Below are 26,709 nucleotides of genomic sequence, written 5' to 3'. Positions count from 1 at the left end.
TTAGATATACGTGCAATTTAGTTAAATGGACAGAATTTAATTCCCTTCCCATTTTGCAGTTCTCTTCTTGTATTTTGGAAATGTCTCTGCTCATTAAGCTCACTTCAGAAATGCATGTCTATTCTGTAAGTCCTCTCAAGTGGGCAAGTATTCTTATTCAAAAGATAAATATGTAGGATACTGAAATGTACAGGCTTATCACATATATCAAATTAGTAATTAAACCAACAAGAAGATTTAAAATTTGGCCTTTCCTTTCCTTTAATCATCTGACATACTTTATTCCATTAAAATCCATTATATAATTCATACTTTTACCACTCTGGTACTTTTTAAAGGCAAATTTTATATTTTTCAAAAATAAAATTTTGTAATTGATCATGGGCTCACAAGGTTACTTGGAGTCAATTTATTGAAACAACATTTCTTTCAGAAGCATTTTCCAGAAAAAGTGTGAAGATCAGTAGACCTCAGTCAAAAGGGAGGCCAGAGATCTTAATGATTAAAAGAGGATTGTGGCATTGACCCAGTGGTGGCATTGATTTGCCATTGTCCTTTTTTTGACAACAGAATATTTTTACTTTAATATAATTTATATTTTGCTACTTTTTGATTATTTTCTGCTAAAATTAGGCAACCGAGTATACAACAACATTAAATTTTGGAGAAAGATTTCTTTACAAGAAGTCTCTGCTAGGCATAAGAGAATTTAGAATGTATTAGTCTTGGAATTTTTATCATAGGCTATTATATATGCTATCATAATTAAAATATTTGGAATTAAAATAATTGAAATGCTATCATAATTGAAATAATTGGGCTACAGAAATATAACACAACAGAATTTAGTTTCATATTTCTTTGTGCCTAAGGGATTGAATTTCCATCCAGAAACCATAACAGAAAGTTTTAACAAAGTAGATTTTTTGTATTTAAGCATGTTTAAGATATTTTGTGATTCATGATACTGCATTAATTAATCCTTTGAATGTAAATTACCTTAACTCCTTGCTATTTCTTGATTTTAATCAAATGTACTTGCTGTTTTGGTTATAATAAGTACTCACTAATTTGCATTCTATATCTAATTTATGATAATTTAAGTGAGTTTATTTCAATTTTATAAATAAAGTAATTGTCTAAGAAAGAATTTAACCAAAATAAGTGGTGAATAGTGAAAAAAAATTTTCGAAACATTTTTGCAGTGCACAATTATATGTGCAAATCTAATTTTATTACAGATAGGTTGTACCTATCCATCAAATCTTATTTTATTCGACCTGTGATATAGACTAAACAGAGTTAACAGAGAATACTCTGTTGAATACTTCTCATGTTAACAAATATTCATTATCTATGTGCAAAATACAAGAGAAGACACCATGGGAATACATGAAAAGAGTAAGATGTGATTATTATTCTTAGGGAATTTACAGGAGTGAGGGGATGATAGAAGTTTATATATTAAAGAATGAGAAAATAATACCAGTGATTTGGATAATTATAAGCAGTAATAAGGGAGACAGAACTGATCTAAATTCAGCTTAATTTCTTGAATCATTTTGAACATATTCAATATAAGATAAAATTGCACAAACAGGTAAAATAATGAAGGTCTGTGAAAACCAATCATAATGTAATGAAAGACAGATATTATAGATGTTTTCTGTAGGAGATATTACTTAGATTCTCATTGGGTATATTGCACAGTAGTGAAAGAAAATTGTAAATTATGATAAATATTTTCATGGACTGGTAATATTTTTATTAACATGAAGGAGGTCATACATAGAGATATTCAAAGTACAAATGTCAGAAGATTATTAATTTAGTTTGAAATATGTTTACTACAACAATAATTGGTAAATCAGAGTTACACTTGCATAATTAATAAGTATTCTGGATTCTCTATACTGTGCGTTAGTGTTAGACAACAGAGACTTATTTCTTCCTGCTTTGTTTTGAGTATGATCTGATATGTACAGATGTGTTGTTAAATGTCTGATCTTTCTACAACTGCTCATGCCATTTCTTTAAGTTGCCATGAGTTCTTGATATTGTTACAATAGTTACTGTCTTAGTCCATTTCTTGCTTCTGTAGCAGAATATCCGACACTCAGCAATTTACAAATAATAGAAATTTCTCATAGCACTGAAGGCTGAGAAGTCCAAAATTAGAAAGCTGGCAAGTTTGACATGTGGTAACAGATCTGTCTCTGCTTTGGATGGTGCCTTGCATGCTGCATTCTTTGAAGGGGAGAAATCTTGTTTCTCAAATGGCAGAGAAGCAGAAGAGAGCAAACTTATTTCCATAAGCCCTTTTCATAGGGGCCTTCATCCATTCATGAGGGTGGAGCCCTTAAGACTTAAACATCTCCCATTCGTTAGGCTCCATCTCCCAACATTGATGCATTGAAGATTAAGCTTTCAACACATGAATTTGGAAGGGACAAAAACATTCAAATCATTGTACTTGCCTATACTACCAAGCATCAAAATGAGTTATGCTGTCTCTGTCTGACAATGTGGCTTTTGATTTTCTTATATTTCCTAAGGTTTCAGTGGCCATATCCCATCACCTTTACTAGTATAAAGTTCTAAGTGTCATGAAGAAGTTCGCCATCATACTTGGTGGATGTTTTGAAATGAGTTTTATCAGTTTCTCCCAATAAGTTTTGTTAGAATAAAATTTACCCATGTTAGTTTCAAATGGGAAGTGGCAGTACCAGCAATTTTTGAAGTCTGCCTTGGACGTATTTTGGATTTTAAATTATTGGACAACTTACTCAGAACCCCTTCTACCACTAATGAGTATAGTGGGGCAATATATGACTTGGAAATACAGTCTCAGATGTTACATTCTCCATTCTCCACAAAATATAAAATGATCACTTCAGTTTATAGTTCCTCTTTCTATTAAAAGAAATGGCACAATAAAAAAATGGAGTAGAAGAAAAGATACATTAAATAAATAAAAAAAATGGCTGAGAACTGTATTTAGTGGTGAAATTGATAACTGTCTTAACATTGTAAACTAGAAGAATTTGTTATCTCATCCTAATTTACTGCTGGTATTTATCATCATTGAAACAAACAATTAACTGTCCATCTTTCTTCAGAAAGCACCTTAGCTCAGTATTTTTCAATGATGAAATAATTTAATAATCCCTGAGATATTAAATCCCTGAGATATTAAAAATTCATCTCTAAGAAAATGATTGATCTTTTACTAGTTTATCAGTCAGCAAGTATTATATTTATTGATTATCTGTAATATAATAGGCACTGTGTGGTAAAAGAAAGAAGTATAATTGACTTACTCATTAATCAAATATTGAGTGCTTGAGTGACAGATCTTGTCCTTGAGCAAAAGGATACAATATAGATGAAGATATTAACATATGAACCAATTAGGAAATAATAAAAAGAAATATCGGCCGGGCGTGGAGACACATGCCTGCAATCCCAGCACTTTGGGTGGCCAAGGTGGGTGGATCACCTGAGGTCAGGAATTCCAGACCACCCTGCCCAACATGGCGAAACCCTGTCTCTACTAAAAATACAAAAAATTAGCTGGGCGTGGTAGCTGTAATCCCAGCTACTTGGGAGGCTGAGGCAGGAGAATCGCTTAAACCTGGGAGGCAGAGGTTGCAGTAAGCCGAAATCGCACCACTACACTACAGCCTGGGTGACAAAAGCGAAACTCCACCTCAAAAAAAAAAAATCTAAACGTATTCTAAGAGATATAATGCAGATTTTGACACAAAATGAATTATAATCTTTGCATGAGATGAAAAATGGTAATGAGAAGTTAACTCACAAAGTATAAAATGATAAATTTAAAAGTTCTCAAAATCCTAAACATGAAGATGGAATACACATATTAGAAGAAATTTCTTAGCCTAAAACTTTAACAGAATTGTGAGTGGTAGTTTTAATATTTCATTAAAACTTATCTAAAAAATTAATTTAAAAATGTACTTTGATGCTTATTTATCTTTACAGAAATAATAGTTTTTATAAATCCTAGACCTGCAAGCATCTTAGAACTCACATTATCCAACTTTTTAATTTTATCAATGAGAAAAGCACAGTACACACTAATCTTATACTTCTATATGTAAATTTTTCATTTTTATTTTTAAGACATCAAAGTGAAGATTAATCTTCTATGAAAATAAATATATTACTTTGAAGGATATTTTCTCTTACAGTCAAACCAATTAGAATAAATATATTATGAATTTTATGTTACATTTGAAATGAGAGATGAGTTTAGGACAAAGAAGCTTAGGTCTAATAATTCTTGACTTCACATTTTACAAAATACCCAGGTCGAAGTTGGTGAAGATGGTGTATATGCACTAACTATGGATTTGGTATATGAAAATCATCAAGCAAGTGTTTCAGTTTTTGAATAAAAATGCACAGCTTAATGCATCTGGAAGGCAGAACACAATATGTTTCAGCATACAAAAGTAAAACTCTCTGTGATGACTAGCAAAATAAAATATCCAAAATCCAAAGCAATCAGAGAGGCTAGCAAAACAGACAGAATTGAAAATCCCAGGCATTCTCATTGCACAATAGAATATATTTATCTTAATGAAAATCTAGTTTCATCTCTCGTTCATACATACAGTGTGCAAACATGACAATGATGTAAAATGAGGCTATGACTGTTGTGACAGGAAAACTGCCCATGTCTGTTTGCCAAGAAATCAGCCAAAATAGAGAGAACGAACGGAAATTTCCCAGCAACGTAAAAGTGAATTGAGCAGCAGTTTGTCCCCAGGCTAGTTCCAAGTTGAATATATGTGCTGCCAAACTGAGTACATGTTGTTTTCTCATTTTTACATTTTAATTTGTTTGTATTTGCCATATTAGTGTTGAAAGTAGCTAATAACAATCAATTTCAAATTCTAACATTTAGAATTTTACAAAAAATGTAAACTTTTCCCCATAAATTTGCATATATCTAATTTTCTACATTTTATTAGTTTATATTATCATCAATATTATTCACAATAATGATAATGATATTCACTTTGTTTTATTTGTTGTGGCTTGGCTTAAGCTAAAACAATCAATATTTTAAATAGTTTTTTGTGTGTGTTTTTGTGTTTGTTTGTTTTTTCCATTGTCTTTGCTTTACATTTCTTTTCTCACTTTTGCTTATATCACTGTATTCTCGGTATTTAGTGTAAGGGCAAAAGAGAGAGCTTCCCTTTTACCCTCTGAAGATTTGCTGAGAATGAATGGACTAAAGGCAGACTAATAGGAGAAAAAGGCATATAAAATTTATTTAATAGGCATAAACACAGGGAAATTAGAGTAGGATTATGCAATAATCCAAACAGACTAAGATGCTTATTTACCTGTCTTCATATGGGAAAGGGAGATGGAGGTTGTGGGAATAAATGATTTTCAGGGGAAAAGAATGAGTTCAAAAAACAACGACATGTTACAAAGATTTTGTGAGTTCTGAGGGAGATGGTGGGAAGGTGAGGGCTGGGGCTTTACAGTGAACAAATGTTGTTTTATTATGCAGATAAAATATCAGAACTGCCATTAGAATAGATGCAAAGTCTGTCTGGACTTTCTAATGAATCCTAGTCTCTTTCTTCTTTCTGTGAATAATCTTTCTCATTATTTGATGATATTTCTAGGGAGAGAATTTTAAAACAATTACATTTCTTTGAAAAGAAGTTTTCTTAGTTAAGAAAATTTTAAAGACAGTCCCTTCTGGTTATCACCAAAGAAAAAAGATCATCTTTAATAATAACATGGATAATTGATATCTTACTTAAAAAAATAGAAAAAGAAACACAGAGATAGAGGACAAGGGAAGGTAAGAGAGAGACAGTGGTTGGGAAGCTTATTATTGAGACCTTTCAATTTCCTTTAATTCAAAACAGTTAGCATGCCACAGTGCCATTTTTTGGAGTACCATTTTCCATTTTCTGTAAACCAACATTAGAAATGGTAGTCCATCAGAATTTTGTTAAGATGAATGTTTACAATTTTAAATTTAGAATGATAAAGATAGATAAAATAGATATTTTAGATAGATAAAAAGTCATTAGTTTTCTAGATCAGAGCCTTTATAAAAAGGATCAAGAAATAAGATATTAAAAAATCTTGCACATAATACCCAAAAGGGTAGGAAATGAAATATTTAATTATTTTATTTAAATTAGAAATCTAGAACTATCTTTTCTTTTTGTTTTTTACTGAGTTGTGTTTTAAATATTACAACCACATTCTGTTGTCAATTTTTAAGTAATTATACAAAATTAGTAGTAATCAAATTGGGCTTATTTTTATTACCCTTAATTTTATATATTTTTATTGCTAAATATAAATATCAAATCTATATAGATGGAAAATATTATAAATATGATTTATCTTGGATATTACTTCATGTAAAAACTGATTTAGAATTCATTTGCTGTAGATTCTTCTGTAACATGAAACTTTACAAAGGTAAAATCACATATGGTTTTATAAGCAACTTCCAATATTATTTTGTATGTAGATATTCATAAAACTATAGTACTAAAAACCATTGAGAATTCCACAAAAAATCAGAAATGAATTGTAGATGAAATATCTAAAAGTTTCCATTTCAACACATAGACAAGTATGAGGGCCTTTCTTAGGGTGATGTTCCTCTAGATTATATAAAGAAAGCACAGTGAAATTTTCGTAAAGTTGTTTACAATTTTTCAGCTATAGTTTGAAAAAAATATATAAAGTGACTTTTATTTGGTAATGCTACATAGCTTTAGAAGCTGATGAAGTGTATAATTTTTTTAAGTGAGGATTAAATTTAGGTCACTTTTAAAAAATGTTCACATGTGTTCAAGTTGGGTGATATTTGTGGTTTTATGTGACAGATTCTGAGTAGTTTATGATTTCAGCAACTTTTTTTTATAAGTATGATTTTGAGTAATTTTCCTGTCACTGTGGATCTTTAACTCAGGCTCTTTAAAAAATATGTATTTACATTCTCTTTTATATGGTTTGTAGTTTATTCTATGTAATAGGCCTCTAGAAAACCAGCCTTATATCTTTATTTTTGAAATCGCATGAAGTATTCTATTTCAAGTTATCAAAAATTGAATAGTGCCTGGCACTTTATTAAATTTACATTTTATATTATAATGAATAATACATTATACCTTATACATTAAATACATATCATTTTACATAGTCATTACAACAGTTCCTTAAAGAAGGCATTATTAGCATTTTACAGATAATATAGATCTGAACTGGAGTCCATTTGTTACAGTAGTCGAGTAGTCAGGCATGAGCAGGGCAGGAGAGGGCTCTGTCTGACCACAAACATCAGGCAACCATCAGGTAAGGGTCAGGTGGTTGTTACCTGTCTCTCTAAAATAATAATTGATCATAGCTGGCACCAGCAAAAGGCAATCTCCACATAGATAGAAAAAAACTGAAACTGGTGATCAGCAGCTTCCTGACAACATCTCAGGAACTGGGGGAGTGAGCTCAAACATGTGAACTGAGAGTCAGAAAGTTGGAGTTTAACTGGAAAATGACCTTTCTAGGAGCATTCAGCTGGTAAGGGAAGAATGCCTCAAGTGACCATGTGTATCACTTCAGTAAACACACTGCACATACTCAACTTCCAAATACTGGCAGGCCACTGCACATTCAGACACCCACCCAACCCCAAGAGAAGAACCAAGGCAGAAGGGACGCAAGACGGCAGAAGTATGCCAACATGTAAAACGTATAAGTCAGGCCAGGAGTGGTGGCTCACGCCTGTAATCCCAGCACTTTGGGAGGCTGAGGCGGGCGGATCACAAGGTCAGGAGATGGAGACCATCCTGGTCAATGTGGTGAAACCCTGTCTCTACTAAAAATACAAAAATTAGCTGGGTATGATGGTGTGCACCTATAGTCCCAGCTACTCGGAAGGCTGAGGCAGAAGAATCTCTTGAACCCAGAAGGTGGAGGTTGCAGTGAGCCAAGATCGAGCCACTGCACTCCAGCCTGGTGACAGAGTGAGACTTCATCAAAAAAAAAAAAAAAAAAAAAGAAAAAGAAAAAAAAGAAAAATTTATGGGGAAAAAAAAAACATTCACTCCATAGGGGACCAAAAAAAAGAAAAACACCCAAGTCAAAAGGTCAAACCGCACACTTGTCTTTCAAGTGGCCTGCTTGACTCTCTTCGAAGTGTATTTTACTTCCTTTCATTTTTGTCCTAAAGCATTTTAATAAACTTTCACTCCTGTTCTAAAGTTTGCCTTGGTCTCTTCTTCTGCCTTATGCCCCTCAGCTCAATTCTTTCTTTTGAGGCGGCAAGAATTGACTTTGCTGACGTATTTTGGTGTGCTGCGACTGGGATAACTTTCACCGCTAACATACATTGGCAATGCTTGACTAGGATCCATGCCCTAGTGGTAATCTCTATGCCTCACCTTCTTTGGCTGGAGGTGTTTAACACCCATACATGGTTTTCTTCTCCCTTTCTCTCTTCTGCTTACTAACCAACACCCAGAACAAATCCTCTCAGACATTAGTGACCCTGCTCCTCATGGCTGCTCTCTCAGCTCACCCTGATGGGTGGCTCATCATGGTGGAAAGGACGTTGGGGTTCACATGCAGTAGAACAGAAGCACTAATGACCCTCCTGGACAGAAGCTCATGAGAATGCTAGAGCTAAAGTCTAAAACCGTGCAATGTCTGCGTTTCCTCTGCTTTTTCACCTAAAATTGGCTCTTTCCCAATAATTCACAATGCCTATTCTCCTGTTTTCTCTCTGTGTGTTCTGAAATGGCCTTGCACACCTGCCAGACCATCTGCCTTGGGGGTATGTCTGCTCTTTGTTCTCACTTTGCAGGCTATGTGACTTCTTAAATACACACTTCCTGCTATTCATGTGCCCACAGCTCTTTCACTGTGTTTGTGAGGCAGCAAAGACATGGGCTCCCTTGGGGATATCTCCTGAGATTTATATTTGCTTTTACCCTGGCAGCTTGGATGAACTCCAACCCCTCCCCTTTCTGCTGGCACATTGCTGGGACAGACACTAATCGGAACTCTAACTCTGCCAGGTCTTTATGACTTACCATATGATTTTCATTCCTGTTACTCTCTGGGGCCAAGTTTTCCCCCTATGCAGGCAGACAAACTGCTTCAAAAGCCGCTGGTTTCAAAAGCCACTGATTTGAAGCAGTTTGTGAACCTGCATAGGGCCTCATGCAGTCCCTTTAAGGATCGCACCTACTTGCTTGTTTTTAGTTAGCACCACTTTGGGAAGAGAGGAAGTTCTTCCTTTGCCATTTGTGAGTTCTTTTCATTTTAAGTTCCGGGATACATGTGAAGGATGTGCAGTTTTGTTACATAAGTAACGTGTGCCATGGTGGTTTGCTACACCTATCAACCCAATACCTAGGTATTAAGCCCCATGTCCATTAGGTATTTATCCTGATACTCTCCCTCCTCCCAACTCCCTGCCCCAAAAGGGCCCAGTGTGTGTCATTCCCCTTCCTGCATCTATGTGTTCTCATTGTTCAGCTCCCACTTATAAGTGAGAACATGTGGTGTTTGGTTTTCTGTTCCTGTGTGAGGATAATGGCTTTGGATTTGCTGAGGATAATGGCTTCCAGCTCCTTCCATGTCCCTGCAAAGGACATGATCTCTTTCCTTTATATGGCTGGATAGTATTCCGTGATATATATATACTACATTTTCTTTTTTCAATCTGTCATTGATGGGCATTTGGGTTGATTCTATGTCTTTACTATTACTATTACTATGTAAATAGTGCTGCAATGAACATACATGTGCATGTATCTTTATAATAGAATAATTTATATTACTTTGGGTATATACCCAGTAATGGAATTGCTGGGTCTAATGGTATTTCTGGTTCTAGATCTTCACCACACTGCCTTTCACAGTGGTTGAACAAATTTATATTCCCACCAACAGTCTCAAAGCATTCCTATTTATCCACAACCTCACCAGCATCTGTTCTTTCTTGACTTTTAATAACCACCATTCTCACTGGCATGAGATGGTATCTCAATGTAGTTTTGATTTTCATTTATGTAATGATCAGTGATGTTGAGCTATTTTTCATATGTTTGATGGCCACATAAATGTCTTCTTTTGAGAAGTGTTTGTTCATGTTCTTTGCCCACATTTTTTTTTTCTTTGAGACAAAGTCTCACTCTGTCACCCAGGCTGGAGTGTAGTGACGCAATCTCAGCTCACTGCAACCTCCGCTTCTCAGGTTCAAGCAATTCTTTAGCTTCAGCCTCCTGAGTAGCTAGGACTAAAGGCACCCACTGCCACACTTAACTAATTAGCTTTTTATTTTTTTTTATTTTTATTTTTTATAGTACAGACACTGTTTCACCATGTTGGCCAGGTTGGTCTCAAACTCCTGACCTCAAGTGATCCACCCGCCTTGGCCTCCCAAATTCTTTGCCCACTTTTTCTTATAAATTTTTTTAAGTTCCTTGTAGATTCTGGATATTAGACCTTTGTCAGATGGATAGATTGCAAACATTTTCTCTCCCATTCTGTAGGTTCTCTGTTCACTCTGATGATAGTTCTTTTGCTGTGCAGAAGATCTTTGGCAATGTGGGGGTGTTCCTTGGTTCCATATGAACTTTAAAGCAGTTTTTTCCAATTCTGTGAAGAAACTCATTGGTAGCTTAATGGAGATGGCATTGAATCTATAAATTACCTTGGACAATATGGCCATTTTCACTATATTGATTCTTCCTATCCATGAGCATGGTATGTTCTTCCATTTGTTTGTGTCCTCTTTTATTTCACTGAGCAGTGGTTTGTAGTTCTCCTTGAAGAGGTCCTTTATGTCCCTTGTAAGTTGGATTCCTAGATTTTTTTTTCCCTTTGAAGCTATTGTGAATGGGAGTTCATTCATGATTTGGCTCTCTGTTTGTCTGTTACTGGTGTATAAGAATGCTTGTGATTTTTGCACATTGATTTTGAATCCTGAGACTTTGCTGAAGTTGCTTATCAGCTTAAGGAGATTTTGGGCTGAGACGATGGGGTTTTCTAAATATACAATCATGTCATCTGCAAACAGGGACAATTTGACTTCTTCTTTTCCTAACTGAATACCCTTGATTTCTTTCTCTTACCTGATTGCACTAGGCAGAACTTCCAATATTATGTTGAATAGGAGTGGTGAGAGAGGGCATCCCTGTCTTGTGCCAGTTTTCAGAGGGAATGCTTCCAGTTTTTGACCATTCAGTATGATATTGGCTGTGGGTTTGTCATAAGTAACTCTTATTATTTTGAGTTACTTTCCATCAATATTCAGTTTATTAAGAGTTTTTAGCATGAAATGCTGCTGAATTTTGTCAAAGGCCATTTCTACATTTATTGAGATAATCATGTGTTTTTTGTCTTTGGTTCTGTTTATATGCTGGATTATGTTTATTGATTTGCATATGTTGAACCAGTCTTGCAACCCAGAGATGAAGCCCACTTGATCATGGTGGGTAAGCTTTTTGATGTGCTGCTGGATTAGGTTTGCCAGTATTTTATTGAGGATTTTTGCATCGATGTTCATCAGGGATATTGGTCTAAAATTCTCTTTTTTTGTTGTGTTTCTGCCGAGCTTTGATATCAGGATGATGTTGGCCTCATAAAATGAGTCAGGGAGAATTCCCTCTTTTTCTATTGATTGGAATAATTTCAAAAGGAATGGTACCAGCTCCTCCTTGCACCTCTGGTAGAATTCGGCTGTGAATCCATCTGGTCCTGGACTTTTTTGGTTGGTAGGCTATTAATTATTGCCTCAATTTCAGAGCCTGCTATTGGTCTATTCAGGGATTCAACTTCTTCCTGGTTTAGTCTTGGGAGAGTGTAAGTGTCCAGGAAATTATCCATTTCTTCTAAACTTTCTAGTTTATTTGCATAGAGGTGTTTATAGTATTCTCTGATGGTAGTTTGTATTTCTGTGGGGTCGGTGGTGATATCCCCTTTATCATTTTTTATTGCATCTATTTGATTCTTCTCTCTTTTCTTCTTTATTAGTCTTCCTAGCAGTCTATCAATTTTGTTGATCTTTTCAAAAAACCAGCTCCTGTATTCATTGATTTTTTGGAGGGTTTTTGTGTCTCTATCTCCTTCAGTTCTGCTCTGATCTTAGCTATTTTTTTTCCCTCTGGTAGCTTTTGAATGTGTTTGCTCTTGCTTCTCTAGTTCTTTTAATTGTGATGTTAGAGTGTCAATTTTAGATCTTTCCTGCTTTCTCTTGTGGCTATTTAGTGCTATAAATTTCCCTCTACACATTGCTTTAAATGTGTCCCAGAGATTCGGGTATGTTGTGTCTTTGTTCTCATTGGTTTCAAAGAACATCTTTATTTCTGCCTTCATTTCGTTACGTACCCAGTTGTCATTCAGGAGTAGGTTGTTCAGTTTGCATGTAGTTGAGTGGTTTTGATTGAGTTTCTTAGTCCTGAGCTCTAGTTTGATTGCACTGTTGTCTGAGAGACAGTTTGTTGTAATTTCTGTTCTTTTACGTTTGCTGAGGAGTGCTTGAATCATGTTTATCTGAATTTTTATTTTCTTTCTTGTTAGTTGACTGAATAGTTGTTCTCCATTTTGTCTTCTTGCCACTCTGGTTGCACATATGAGAGAACCTAATTTCTAAGACAATTTCTCCTTGGGACAAACAGAGGAAGCAACACAGACCGCATTTTGGGAAAAACTTTTTTCCCTCATGAAGCTCCAGGAATCAAAAGCAGATAAAATCCCTCTCAAAATCTAAACCTCCATTACACTTTGAATGGTGTTATCTGATGTGTTTTTTTTTTTTTTAACTTTTAGGGGTATCAAATTACTTTGAATTATGAGAGAGCTTTAGTGTGTAATAACTGGGTAAGAAATATACTTTTAGGGATGGCTAATGGCAGTTATGGTGAGATACCCAGTGCTTTACACATTTGGATCAGTGAAACATGCTCCTGGCCACCTGGAAACTATGGAAACGTTTCCACCCCTCGCTGAGAGATAAGAATCCCATGGGAAATGGGATGAGTTTTCTCTTTTTTGGGATCTAGGATCTGGTATAAAAATGATACCCTTAACTTTTGGAGATCTGTTTTGCATTCAGCTGTGACTGCTTATTAGGCCGTAGAAACTGCATGCTTTCCTGGCCTTGTTTCTCAAAGTGCTCCACCCTGAAGCCAGTAATCCAATTAAGAAACTTAAAAACTGGCAAATGGAAAACCTTACATTATTGGATTTTCTGTCTTTCTGTGTATTTATATGTGTTGTGTGTGTGATGTTTATATATGAAAGAGCTCTAATTTATTGGCTTAAAAATAATAAGTGATTAAATCAAGTATTTTGCCAGAAAAAGAAAAACTATAACGCCATTTCATTCATGTGAATTAAGTAATGTTTGGGAAATAAAGACAGTTTTAAATATTAATGGTAAAATAAAAATATATTCAAAAATTTAGACATGTTGTATAAATTATGCAGGTCAGATACTACGCTTGCTAAATGCTGTAAGGTCATAAACTTATTCTTTGACTTATGAAAATTGTTCAAGTTACCTGTTTGAGAGCCATTAGATTCTGTGTAAGGCCTGAGGACATGTGAAGTTAGCCATGCTCCCCTGGTTATGCTGCAAAGAGTCAGACTTTATTCCCACTTCCATTTGGTTTCCTAGACTCCACACCTAGTACATCATTAAAATCACTTACTTACCAGGTTTTTCACCAAAAATAAAAGTCGCTAAGAGTTAACATTGTAACGTTTAATTAAAACTACTGAAGGAAAAGTTTTACATGTAAGGTGTGTCAGGAAAGAGAAATGTGTTTTTTGTAAAAGATTATAACAAGGCAAGGTAATGTGTATATTTTTGCCTAGATTAATGGATTAAAGGCTTGTTTTTCACTAGATGGAAAAAAAAAAAAACCTGAAAATTTGAACAAGTCATGGAAAGTTTGGGAAAAATTAATCTTGTGAAAAAAAAGTTTGTGTGTGAAATTTTTGGGTAAAGATAAGGGGTATTATTCAGTATTTCTGTAAACTAAACATTGGAATAAAACCATAACGGGGTTTTTTTAGAGCATTGTTCTGCTCTTTAACAAATAAAACTGTAAAGAGTTATAAAAGGTTTATGAGAGCCTTACTGTAGAGTCAGACTGATTAAAATTGAATAGATTTGTCTATAAGGTTTTAAGAACTAAGATTGACATCAACAGTAAACTAATGCAAAGGTAATATTTGGCTTTCTTTGGGCTGTATTTGTATAAATGTGTTATGAGCATTTGTTCCAAAATTATGTGAAACTTCTATAATTCTGATATTAATTAGTGTGTGTTATTAATCATTAGAATTGTTAGGTTAAATTGTTACAATACACCAAAGAAGTAACCAAAATTCCTAGTCAATTGTGGCTTTAATAGAGGCTGCCCTAAGATGTCTTGTCATCCAAGGAAATTGTTGTCTTCCTTTGGTTCTCTTTAGAAGGTGGTTTTATAACCAGCTATAAAACTTTAAGAAGTGTTCTTGAATGCAGCATTCTGATGACTTTGGAGATTGTGATGTTAGAATTAGGGAAAAACTTTTAGGACTCTCATGGAGAACTGAAATTTTTATGAATATCAAGCAGAACAAGAGTTAACTGTATGTATGGCCTGACCTAATAGAAGACTAAATTAATTATTTCATGAATTTTGCTTAAAATGTTGCTGGCATTTTGTTTTCAAAACCAGGGAAACTTTTCTTTTGAGCTATTTACATCTTTTACCAACTCAGTAAAATATGCTCCTATAAATAATCTTTGCAGCATATTTCTCTTTACTAGATTTATTCAAAATTTGAAAGCTATTTGTGAGTGTTCTTAACTAATGGCAATATAGTTATTTGCATAAATGCAATACGAATCTGGTTTCTTTTGCAACAGAACATAGTTGGAGGATCTGGTTATTTTACCAAGACTTTGACTGGAATGGCATACTTTCCCTTAAAGAATCAAATTTTACTCATAGAGCCAATAAAAGCCCATTGGGAAAACTGTCCTCATACCTTGTCTACACAGTTCCTGTACAGGATTCCTGACCTGTGGTAAGTAAAGAATGTCACTTTCTGACAGGCCCAGGAGCTTCAAGTTATCTTGGGACCTCAAGAGGAGTAAAATTTACCCAATCACACAGGTATTTGATGGCACCAATTTATGGCTGGGCTTAAGGCTTTAAGAAAACTGTGACATGAGATTCATTATGAAATGAAGATCCATCAAAGCCAATTTAAAAAGGAGCCTATGTAGAAAATAAACTTGCTGTGCTTTATGCAAACAATTATGCCAAGTATAATAAAACTAAACCTTATTTTGCAAACAAATCAGTACTCTCATGATTTTTTTAAAATAAAAATGAGAACTGGAGAGATAAAAATTATGTTTTGAGCACTATGGTACATTTATTATTAGATTCTAGTCTCATCAGCTCTTTTTGAGTTTTTGTCTGCAATTTAGACTAACCCTGCTTATTCCTGTGAGCCAACTAATGATGTCTGGTTGTAGCTCAGAAGAAAAGAAAAAGGATAGGCCATCAACCTCCAGATAATCCTCAGTGAGGGATATCATCTTTTCAATATTCAAAGAATCACTCTCCTACAGGGGACTCCTAGACTGCCCATCAGTGAGACATAACAGAGGCAAACTCCTGCCCCTGTCTCCCTAGACCCTGGCTGGATACCACATTCAAACACCCATGGAGCCACCTTCCTGCCCTGACAGCTAGCAAGAGGCCAAGACTCACAGAATGATCCGCTGCCTCTTTGTCAGCAGCAAAGAGTTACAGAAGACTGACCTTTGTCCATTTTCTCCAAATAATTGGGGGCTTAGGATCATGAGTGGGAAAATGCTACCATAGGTAACTAGTCAGGCATGAGCAGAGCAGGAGAGGGCTCCATCTGATCAGGAATATCAGGAGACCATCAGGTGATGGTCAGGTGATTGTTAACTATCTCTCTCTAAAATAATAATTGGCCACAACCAGCACCAGGGAAAGACAGTCTTCCCAGAGATAGAAAAAACCTGAAACTGATGATCATCTGCTTCCTGATAAGATCTTAGGAGTTGGACGGCTGAGCTCAACCATGTACATTTAGAGGAAAAATGACAGTGTTTAAATGGTAAATGACCTGCTAGGAGTATTTGTCTGGTAAGAGAAGAATACCTCAAGTGAGCATGCTTACAATTTCAGTAAACACAATGTGCATGATCAACTTCCAACTACTGGCAAGCCGTTATGCTTATCAAGAGCAAGGGAGGAATCAGGGGAGAAAGGATGTGAGACCGTGAATGTATGCCAATATATAAAACCCCAAGTCAAAAGGTCAAGCCATGAACTTGTCTTTCAGGTTGCCCACTTGGCCCTCTTCCAAGTGTACATTACTTCCTTTCATTCCTGCTCTAAAGCATTTTCATAAATTTTCACTCCTGCTCTAAAACCTGCTTCAGTCTCTTCTTCTGCCTTATGCCCCTCATTTGAATTTTTTCTTCTGAGGAGGCAAGAATTGAAGTTGCTGCAGAATCATAGAGATTCGCTGCCACTGACACATTTTCCCAGTGCAGTAAAACCACATATCCACATTGAGGTTTTTGCTGTGATAGAAAAGAGGGCATTATTTTTGCAGGGTTCCAAGCAAGGAGGGACAAGCAGCTATTGCTCCAATCTGGACCTCTCTGATGTCTTGCAAGACAGGGTTTTAAAAGGCAGGGGTAAATTTTACAAAAGCAGAAGCTACATGCAAAATACTGAATCAATAGATAGAGGTTACACATTGTTTTTGACCTAAAAAAGGTGAGATAACTTAAAGTAGGACCTTATCGATTGTAGGTAGATTTCATGATTTTTGGATTTGCAATTGGTTAAGGAAGCAAAGCTTTGTTTAATAACTTGTGGACAGCAGAAAAATAATCTTAACTGCTTCAAAGGTGTGAATTCTTCCAAATCCTTCAGAAAAGAATTTATTACAGAGAATGGTGGTCATAATTCGGTCTCCAATGCCCCCCTATCTGAGCACTACATGTCAGTAGATCTATTTGGTGGGGGTCTTCAGTGGGGGGTTTCTGAAAGACAACCCAGGGCCATAGTTTCCATAGGGAAACTAAATATCTCTGAACTCTAGTTTTCTTGGCTATTGTTTAAATTACTGTCTCAGTCTATTTTCTTTCTTTTTTTTTTTTTTTTTTGAGACGGAGTCTCGCTCTGTCGCCCGGGCTCCTCCCGGGTTTACGCCATTCTCCTGCCTCAGCCTCCCGAGTAGCTGGGACTACAGGCGCCCGCCACCTCGCCCGGCTAGTTTTTTTTTGTATTTTTTAGTAGAGACGGGGTTTCACCATGTTAGCCAGGATGGTCTCGATCTCCTGACCTCGTGATCCGCCCGTCTCGGCCTCCCAAAGTGCTGGGATTACAGGCTTGAGCCACCGCACCCAGCCTATGATTTTCACACTGCTTTAAAGCTACTACCTGAGACTGAGTAATTTATAAACAAAAGAGATTTAATCGACTTACATTTCTGCATGGCTAGGGAGGCCTTAGGAAACTTACAATTATTGTGAAAGGCAAAGGGGACGCAAGGTACATCATACATGGTGGAAGAAAAGAGAGAACACAGGGGACACTGCCACTTTTAAACCATCAGATCTCCTGAGAACTTCTCACTATCACAAGAACAACATGGGAGAAACCTCCTATATCGTCCAATCACTTGCAACCAGGTCCCTTCCTGGACAAGTGGGGATTTGAGATGAAATTTGGGTGGGGACACAGAACCAAACCATATTATGTCACTCTGGCCCCTCCCAAATCTCATGTCCTTTTCACATTTAAAAACCAATCATGCCTTCTCAACAATCCCTCAAAGTCTTAACTCATTCCAGCATTAACTCAAAAGTCCAAGTCCAAAGCCTCATCTAAAACAAGGCAGGTCCCTTTCGCCTATGAGCCTGTAAAATAAAAAAATGAGTGAGTTCCCTCCAAGTTACAATGGGAGTTCAGCAACTTCAAAGATTAAAGGATTATACACCCACACACATAAGAACCACTGCAAGAACTCCAGCAACTCAAAAATCTAAATTTACCTACAAATGACAGCATTAGTTCCCCTAGCAATGGTTATCAACCAGGCTGAAACAGCTAAAATGACAAACATAGAATTCATAATATGGGTCATAATGAAGATCACTGGAATTGAGAAGAAAGTTGAAACCCAATTCAAGGAATCTAAGGAATACAACAAAACAATACAGGAGCTGAAAGACAAATGGCCATTTTAAGAAAGAGCCAAAATGATCTGATAATGCTGAAAAACTCACTACAAACATTTCATGATACAATCACAAATATCGACAGCAGAATAGACCAAGCTGAGGATATAATCTCAGAGCTCGAAGACTAGTTCTCTGAATTTACCCAGACAAAAGTAAAGAAAAAAAGAATGTAAAAAATGAACAAAACCTTCAAAAAGCATGGGATTATATAATGAGATCAAATATATAACTCATTGATATACCTAAAAGAGAGAAAAAGTGAGCGACAACAACAAAAAAACATGTTTCAGGATATCATCCACCAAAATTTTTCCAACCTCACTAGAGAAGCTAGCATTCCAATTTTAAAAATGCATAGAACCCGTACAAAATACTATACAAGCTGATCATTTTCAAGACATATAGACATCAGGTTCTCCAAGGTCGACATGAAAGAAAATATATTGAAGGCAGCTAGAGAGAAGAGGCAGATCATCTACAAAGGGTGCCCCATCAGGCTAACAGTGAACCTCTCAGCAGAAACCCAACAAGCCAGTAGAGACTGAGGGCCTATACTCAGCATTCTTAAGAAAATAAGTTTCAACCAAGTATTTTATATGCAGCCAAACTAGGCTTCGCACGTAAAGGAGAAATAAGATCCCTTTCAGACAAAAAAAAATGCTAAGGAAATGTGTTACCATCAGACCTGCCTTACAAGAAGTCACTATGGGAGTGTCAAATATGGAAATGAAAGACCATTATTAGCCACCACAAAATACACTTAAGTACACAGACCATTGACACTATAAGGCAACTACACAATCAAGTCTGCATAATAATCAGCTAGCAGCACCATGATAGGAACAGATCCTCACATATCAATGTTAACCTTATGCATAAACTGGCTAAATCCCCCAGTTAAAAACACAGAGGGGAATGTTTGATAAAGAAGCAAGACCCAATTGTATGCTATCTTCAAGAGATCCGTGTCACATGCAAAGACACCTATGGGCTCAAATTAAAGGGATGGAGAAAAATCTACCAAGCAAATGAAAAAAAAAGCAGAAGTTGGTAATCTAATTTCAGACAAAATTGACTTTAACAATGATCAAAAAAGGCACAGAAGGGCATGACATAATGGTAAAGTGTTCAATTCAGCAAGAAGACTTACCTATCCCCAAATATATATTTGCACCCAACACAGGAGCACCCATATTCCTAAAACAAGTTCTTAGAGGCCTACAAAGAGACTTGGATAATCACATAATAATAGTGAAAAACTTCAACACTGTACTGACAGTATTAGACAGATAACTGAGGGAGAAAACTAACAACAACAACAACAACAAAAAAATGGGAGCTGTACTTAACACTTGACCAAAAGAAGCTAAGAGACATCTAAAGAACTCTAATCCCACAAAGATATTTGGGAGCTGAACTCGACACTTGGCCAAAACAATCTAACAGATATCTACAAAACTCTCCACTTGAAACCAACAAAGTATACATTCTTTTCATTTGCCCATAGCCCATACTCTGAAATTGACCATGAAGTCTGCCATAAAACAATTCTCAGCCTAGTAAAAAAGAAAAACAAAATGTTAACAGTCACACTCTTAAACCATGACACAATAAAAATAGAAATCAATACTGAGATCTTTTTAAACCATACAATTACATAGAATTTAAACAATTTGTTCCTGCATGACTTCTGGGTAAATAATGAAATTAAGGCAGAAATCAAGAAATTTTTTGAAACTAATGAAAACAGAGATACAACATATCAAAATCTCTGGGACACAGCTAAAGCTGTTTCAAGAGGAGAGTTTAAAGACCTAAATAACCACATCAAAAAGTCAGAAAGATCTCAAATTAACAACCTAATATTACACCTAGAGGAACTAGAGAAGTAAGACCAAACCAACATTAAAGCTAGAAGACAAGAAATAACCAAAATTACAGTTGAAATAAAGGAAATTGAAAGGAGAAAAACCATGCGAAAGATCAATGAAACCAGAGATTTTTTAAAAAATAATAAAATTGATAGACCACTAGCTGGATGAATAAAGAGACAAAGAAGATATAATTAAACACAATCAGAAATGACAAAGGGGACATAACCACTGACCTCACAGAAATACAAAAACACTCTCAGAGATTATTATGAACACATCTCTGCACACAAATTAGAAAACTTGCAAGAAGTAAAAAAATTATTAGAAATATACAACCTTACAAGATTGATCCAGTAAGAAATTGACACCTGAACAAAACTAACAATTTGTTCCAAAATATAGAATCAGTAATAAGAACCCTACCAATCAGAAAAGCCTGCACAAGAAGGATTCAAAGACAAATTATACCAGACATACAAAGAAAAGCTGGTATCATTCCTACTGAAACATTTCTAAAAAGTGTGTTAGAGGAATGCCTCCCTAGCTCCTTCTATGAGGCCATTATCATTCAGATACCAAAACTTGGCAGAGACAAAACAAAACAACAACAAAAAAAGAACTTAAGGTCCATGTCCTTGATGAACGTAGATGCAAACATCCTCACGAAAATACTAGCAAACTGAATCTAGCAGCACATCGAAAAGTGAATCCACCATGATCAAGTAGTCTTAATCCCTGGGATGCAAGGTTGGTTCAACGTACCTAAATCAATAAATGTGATTTATCACATAAAAAATACTAAAAACCAAAACCACATGATTACTCAATACATGCAAAAAAGGCTTTTGCATATATTGAGATGAAGAATTCTTATATGTTAAAAACTCTTAATGAACTAGGCATCAAAGGAATATATTTCAAAATAACAAAAGCCACCTGTGACAAATCCACAGGTAACATCATACTGAATGGGCAAAATCTGGAAGCATTCCCCTTGATAACTGAAATGAGACAAAGATGCTGACTCTTGCTGCTCCTATTCAATATAGTACTGGAAGTCCTAGCCAGAACAACCAGGCAAGAGAAGAAAGAAATAAAAGGCATCCAAATAGAAAGATAGAAAACAATCTATCTCTGTTTTCAGATGATACAATTTAATGCCTAGAAAACCCCATAAACTTTGCCCAAAAGCTGATAGATCTGATAAACTACTTCAGCAAGTTTCAGGATACAAAATTAATGTATAAAAATCAGTAGCATTTCTATACATCAATAACATCCAAGCTAAGTGCCAAATCAAGAGTGCAATCACATTCACAATGATCAGAAAAAATAAAATATCAAGAATACAACTGCATTGAACTGTTCATGTATCGCTATAAAGAAATACCTGAGGCTAGGTAATTTATAAAGAAAATAAGTTTAATAGGCTGTCATTTCTGCAGGGTACACAGGAATCATGATGCTGGCATCTGCTCATATTCTGAGAATGCCTCAGAGAGATTTTACTGATGGCAGAAGGTAAAGCAGGAGCAGGCACGTTGCATGAAAAGCTCAGGAGCAAAAGGAATGGGGAGGTGCCACATAATTTCCAACAACCAGATTTCATGAGAACTCATTCATTATAGTGAGGAAAGCATCAAGCCAAGAGTAATTCACTCTCATGATCCAATAGCCTCCAACTAGGCTCATTGATAGCTCCAACACTGGGAATTACAATTCAACATGAGATTTGTGTGGAGGTGAATATTCAAACTATATTAACATGCACCTGCTCCCTTCAAAGTTCACGTCCTTTTTACATTGAAAAATATAAATACACCTCCTCAATTCTCCTCCAAAGTCTTAACTTATTGCAGCATTATCTCAAAAGTCTCAAGTCCAAGTCTAAAATCTCATTGGAGATTGGGCAAGTTTCTTCCACCTATAAGCCTGTAAAATCACAAACAAGTGATTTAGTTCCAAATTACAATGGAGGTATAGTCATTGGGTAAACAATACTGCTCCAAAATAGAGAAAACATCCAAAAGAAAGGGGTTACAGGACTCATGCCAGTTCAAAACTCAGCAGGCAGTCCTTATATCTTAAAGCTCGAAAAAAACATCTCATTTTACTACAAGACCCATATCTAGAGCACAATGGTGCAAAAAGTGGGCTCCCAAAGGCTTGGATAGCTGTGCAACTCTTGCTTTGCAGGGTTCAGCTCCATGGAGGCTCACGGGTTGTTGAGTACATGCAGATTTTCCAGATGCAGGGAGAAAACTGCCAGTAGATCCACCATTATGGAAGCTGAAAGACACTGGCCTCCTTCTCACAGCTACACTAGGCTGTGTCCTGGTGGGGGCACTGCGTGAGGCTCCAAACCCACATTTCTCCTTGGAACTACCCTAGTAGAGCTTCTCTGTGAGGGCTCTGTCCCTGTAGCAAGCTTCTGCCAGGGCACTCAGGTTTTCTCATACATCCCTTGAAATCTAGGCAATGGGTACCAAGCCTCCTTTACTCTTGCACTCTGCATACTTGCAGGCTTAACTACATGGAAGCTGTTATGGCTTATGGCTTTTACCCTCTGAAGCAGTAGCCCAAGCTCTTTCTGGAGCCCTTTGAAGTGAGTTTGGAGACAAAGTTACCACAATACGAGGAACAGTGTTCCTAGACTGTGAGGGGCAGTGGAGAGCTGGGCTTGGCACACAAAACAACTCAGTCCTCATAGGCCTCAGGGCCTGTGATTGGAAGGACTGCTTGCTAGATCTCTGAAATACTTTCAAGACCTTTGTCCCATTGTCTTTTCCCCGATTCTTTTTAATTTATGCCAGTCTCTCTAGTAAGTTGTTGCTCCACAGCCTGCTTGAATTATTCCACTGAAAATGCTTTTTATTTCTCTGACACATGACAAGCCTACAAATTTCCTAAACTTTCATGCTTTGCTTTCCTTTTCAATATAAGTTCCGACTTTAAGCCATTGTTTTGGTCCTACATCTCAGCATAAGCTGTTACCAGTAGCCAGGCCACATCTTGAATGTTTTGCTTCTTAGAAATGTCTTCTACCAGATACCCTAAATCATCACTCTCAAATGTAAACTCTCACAGATTCCCAGGGTATAAACACAATGCAGCCAAGTTGTTTTCTAAGGCATAACATACGACCTTTGCTTCAATTTCTCATAAATTTCTCATTTTTTATCTGGGACCTTAGCAGTCTAGACTTCACTGTTCATTTCACTATAAGCATTTTGGGTGCAATCATTTAACCAGTCTCTAAGGAATTCCAAACTGTCCTTAATCTTTCTATCTTCTTTTGATCCCACCAAACTCTCTCAATCTCTACCTATTGCCCAGTTCCAAAGCTGCTTCCACCTTTTAAGGTTTCTGTATAGCAATGTCTCATCCCTTGGTACCAATTTTCTGTATTAGTCTGTTCTTTATTGCTATAAAGACATACCTGAGGCTGAGTAATTTATAAAGAGAAGAAGTTTAATTAGTTTATGATTCTGAAGGCTGTGCAGGAAGCATGGTGACAACATCTGCACAGCTTCTGGGGAGCCCTCAGGAAATTTTACTCATGCCAGAAGATGAAGCATGACCAGGCATATCACATGGCAAAAACGGGAGTGGTGGGGGGAGTTGTGACATACTTTTAAATAACCACATCTCATGAGAACTCACTCAATATTGTGATAAAAACACCAACGCATGAGAGATTCATTGCCCTTATCTAATCACCTTCCACCAGTCCCCACCTCCGACACTGGTGATTAAAATTCAACATAAGATTAGGTTGGGGACAAACATTCAACATTGTCAACAGTTAATGAGGAATGTGAAAGTTCTCTTTAATCAGAATCAGAGAACACTGCTGAAAGAATTCAGAGATGACACAAAATGGAGACACATTTCATGCTCGTGGATAGGAATAATTAATATTGTCAAATAACCATACTTCCCAAAGCAATTTAGAGATTCAATGCTATACTTATCAAACCACCAATAAAATTCTCCACAGAATTTTTAAAAAGCTATTCAAAAAATCTTATGGAATCAAAAGATTCTAAAAAGTCAAATGAACAAAGCTGGATGAATCATATTACCCAACTTTAAACTATACAACAAATCTAGAGTAACCAGAAGAGCATGATACTAGCACAAAAACAGGCCCATAGGACAATGGAACAGAACAGAAAGTCCAGAAATAAAGCTGCACACTTACAACCATCTCATCTTTGGCAAAGTCAACAACACCGACAATAGCAAAAAGCAATGGGGAAAAGACTCCTTATTTAAGAAATGTCACTGGGATAACTGGCTAGACATACACAGAAAAACTGAGCCTTTTACTAACACTATTTTCAAAAATCAACTCAAGATAGATTAAAAATTTAAATGTCAAACCTACACTTATGAAAACTCTAGAAAAATTTAGGAAATACCAATCTGGACATTGGCCCTGGTACAGATTTTATTATGAAGATGATAAAAGCAATTGCAATAAAAACAAAAATTGGTAAGTGGGACCTCATTGAACTAAAGAGCTTTTGTACAACAAATTAAACTCAACGGAGTACACAGACAACTCACAGAATGGGAGAAAATATTTGCAAACTATGCATCTGACAAACATCTAAGATCCAGAATCTGTAAGGAACATAAACAAATTAACAAGCATAAAAGCAACAAAACCATTCAATAGTGGTTAAAGGACATGAGCTGACACTTTTTGAAAAATAGCCAACAAGCATTGGAAAAATGCTCTGCATCACTAAGCTATAGAAATGCTAATCAAAACCACAATGAGATACCATCTCACACCATTCAAAATGGCTATAATTAAAAATTTAAAATAATAATAATAGTAACAAATGTTGAAAAGGTTGCAGACCAAAGGGAATGCTTATACACTGCTGGTGTGAATGTAAATTAGCTCAGCCACCACGGAAAGTATCCTGGAGATTTTTCAAACAACTTAAAACAATTACCATTTGACCTATCAATGTCATTATTAAGTATACACCCAAAGAAATATAAATTGTTCTACCATAAAGACACATGCACTCATATGTTCATCGTTGCACTATTCACAATAGGTAAGACATGGAGTCAACATAAATGCCCATAAATTGTAGACTGGATTAAGAAATGTGGTACATACATTGAGCATGGTGGCTCACACCTGAAATCCTAGCACTTTGGGAGACCAAGGTGGGTGGATCACGAGGTCAGGAGTTCAAGACCAGCCTGGCCTTGATGGTGATCAAGAGATGATGAAACCCGTCTCTACTAAAAATACAAAAATTATCTGGGTATGGTGGCAGGAGTCTGTAATCCCAGCTACTTGGGAAGCTGAGGCAGAGAATTGCTTGAACCTGGGAGGTGGAGGATGCAGTGAGCCGAGATCACGCCACTGCACTACAGCCTGGGCGACAGAGCAAGACTCCATCTCACAAAAAAAGAAAAAGAAAAAGAAAAAGAAATGTGGTACATACACACCACAGAATACTATGCAGTCATAAAATAGAATGAGATTATATCCTTTTAAACAACTCAATAAACTTGGAGGTCGTTATCCTAAGCAAATTAATACAGGAACAGAAAAACGAATACCATATGTTTTTACTTATAAGTGGGATTTAAACATTGAGTACACATGGGCACAAAAAAAGGGAACACTGGATGCCAGGTCCTACTTGACGCTCGAGGTTAGGAAGAAAGTGATAAAAACCTATCAGATACTATGCTTATTACCTGAATGATGACATTATCAATACACCAAATCCTCATGACATTCAATTTACCTACGAAAAAAATCTGTACATATACCCCTTGAACCTAAAATAAAAGTTGAAAAGAAAAAAGAAGATGGGACCAATAGACACTGAGGGTTTCAAAGGGAGGTAGGAAGGAAGGGGGCCATGGGCTGAAGAACTTCCTGTTATGTACTATGCTATGTCTTTGGATGACCGAATCAGCAGAAGCTCTTACTTTAGCATCATGAAACAAATCTTTTACACCTTGTTAACAAATCTGCACATGTACCCTCTGAATCAGAAATTTAAATTAGAATAAAGTAAAACAAAGGCAAGCAATATTGTGTGCCCAGTTAGTGGTTAGAAAAAGATTATTACGAAGTTGAGAAGTTTACCTTTATTTAGGGGTTTAAGGTGATCCATACAATTTTAGATTTATAATATAGGAAATAAGCTATTGTTTTCACTGTAAACTCTGAAGAAAATTTCTCCATAATTATTTTTAATTTAAATATTTCAAATATGAGGTTTAGCAGAAAAAAATCAGTATGCACAATAATTTATTTTGTAAAACTGAAAATTTTGTGAGAGAATGCAAGAGAAATTTGAAGATGTAATGATACAAGATCTGCCATATTTTAATATTTGTTTTTCAATAATTAATATAGGGCAATTATCCCTAAATAGAAAGACTGAAGTAGGTGGATCACGAGGTCAGGAGATTGAGACTATCCTGGCTAACACAGGAAATCACATCTCTACCAAATATACAAAAAAAAAA

This window comes from Colobus angolensis, unplaced genomic scaffold, assembly GCF_000951035.1.
Source record: "Colobus angolensis palliatus isolate OR3802 unplaced genomic scaffold, Cang.pa_1.0 Scaffold373, whole genome shotgun sequence".
Taxonomy (NCBI): domain Eukaryota; kingdom Metazoa; phylum Chordata; class Mammalia; order Primates; family Cercopithecidae; genus Colobus; species Colobus angolensis.
The sequence above is the reverse complement of the archived record's forward strand: the minus strand, read 5'-3'. Positions refer to the sequence as shown.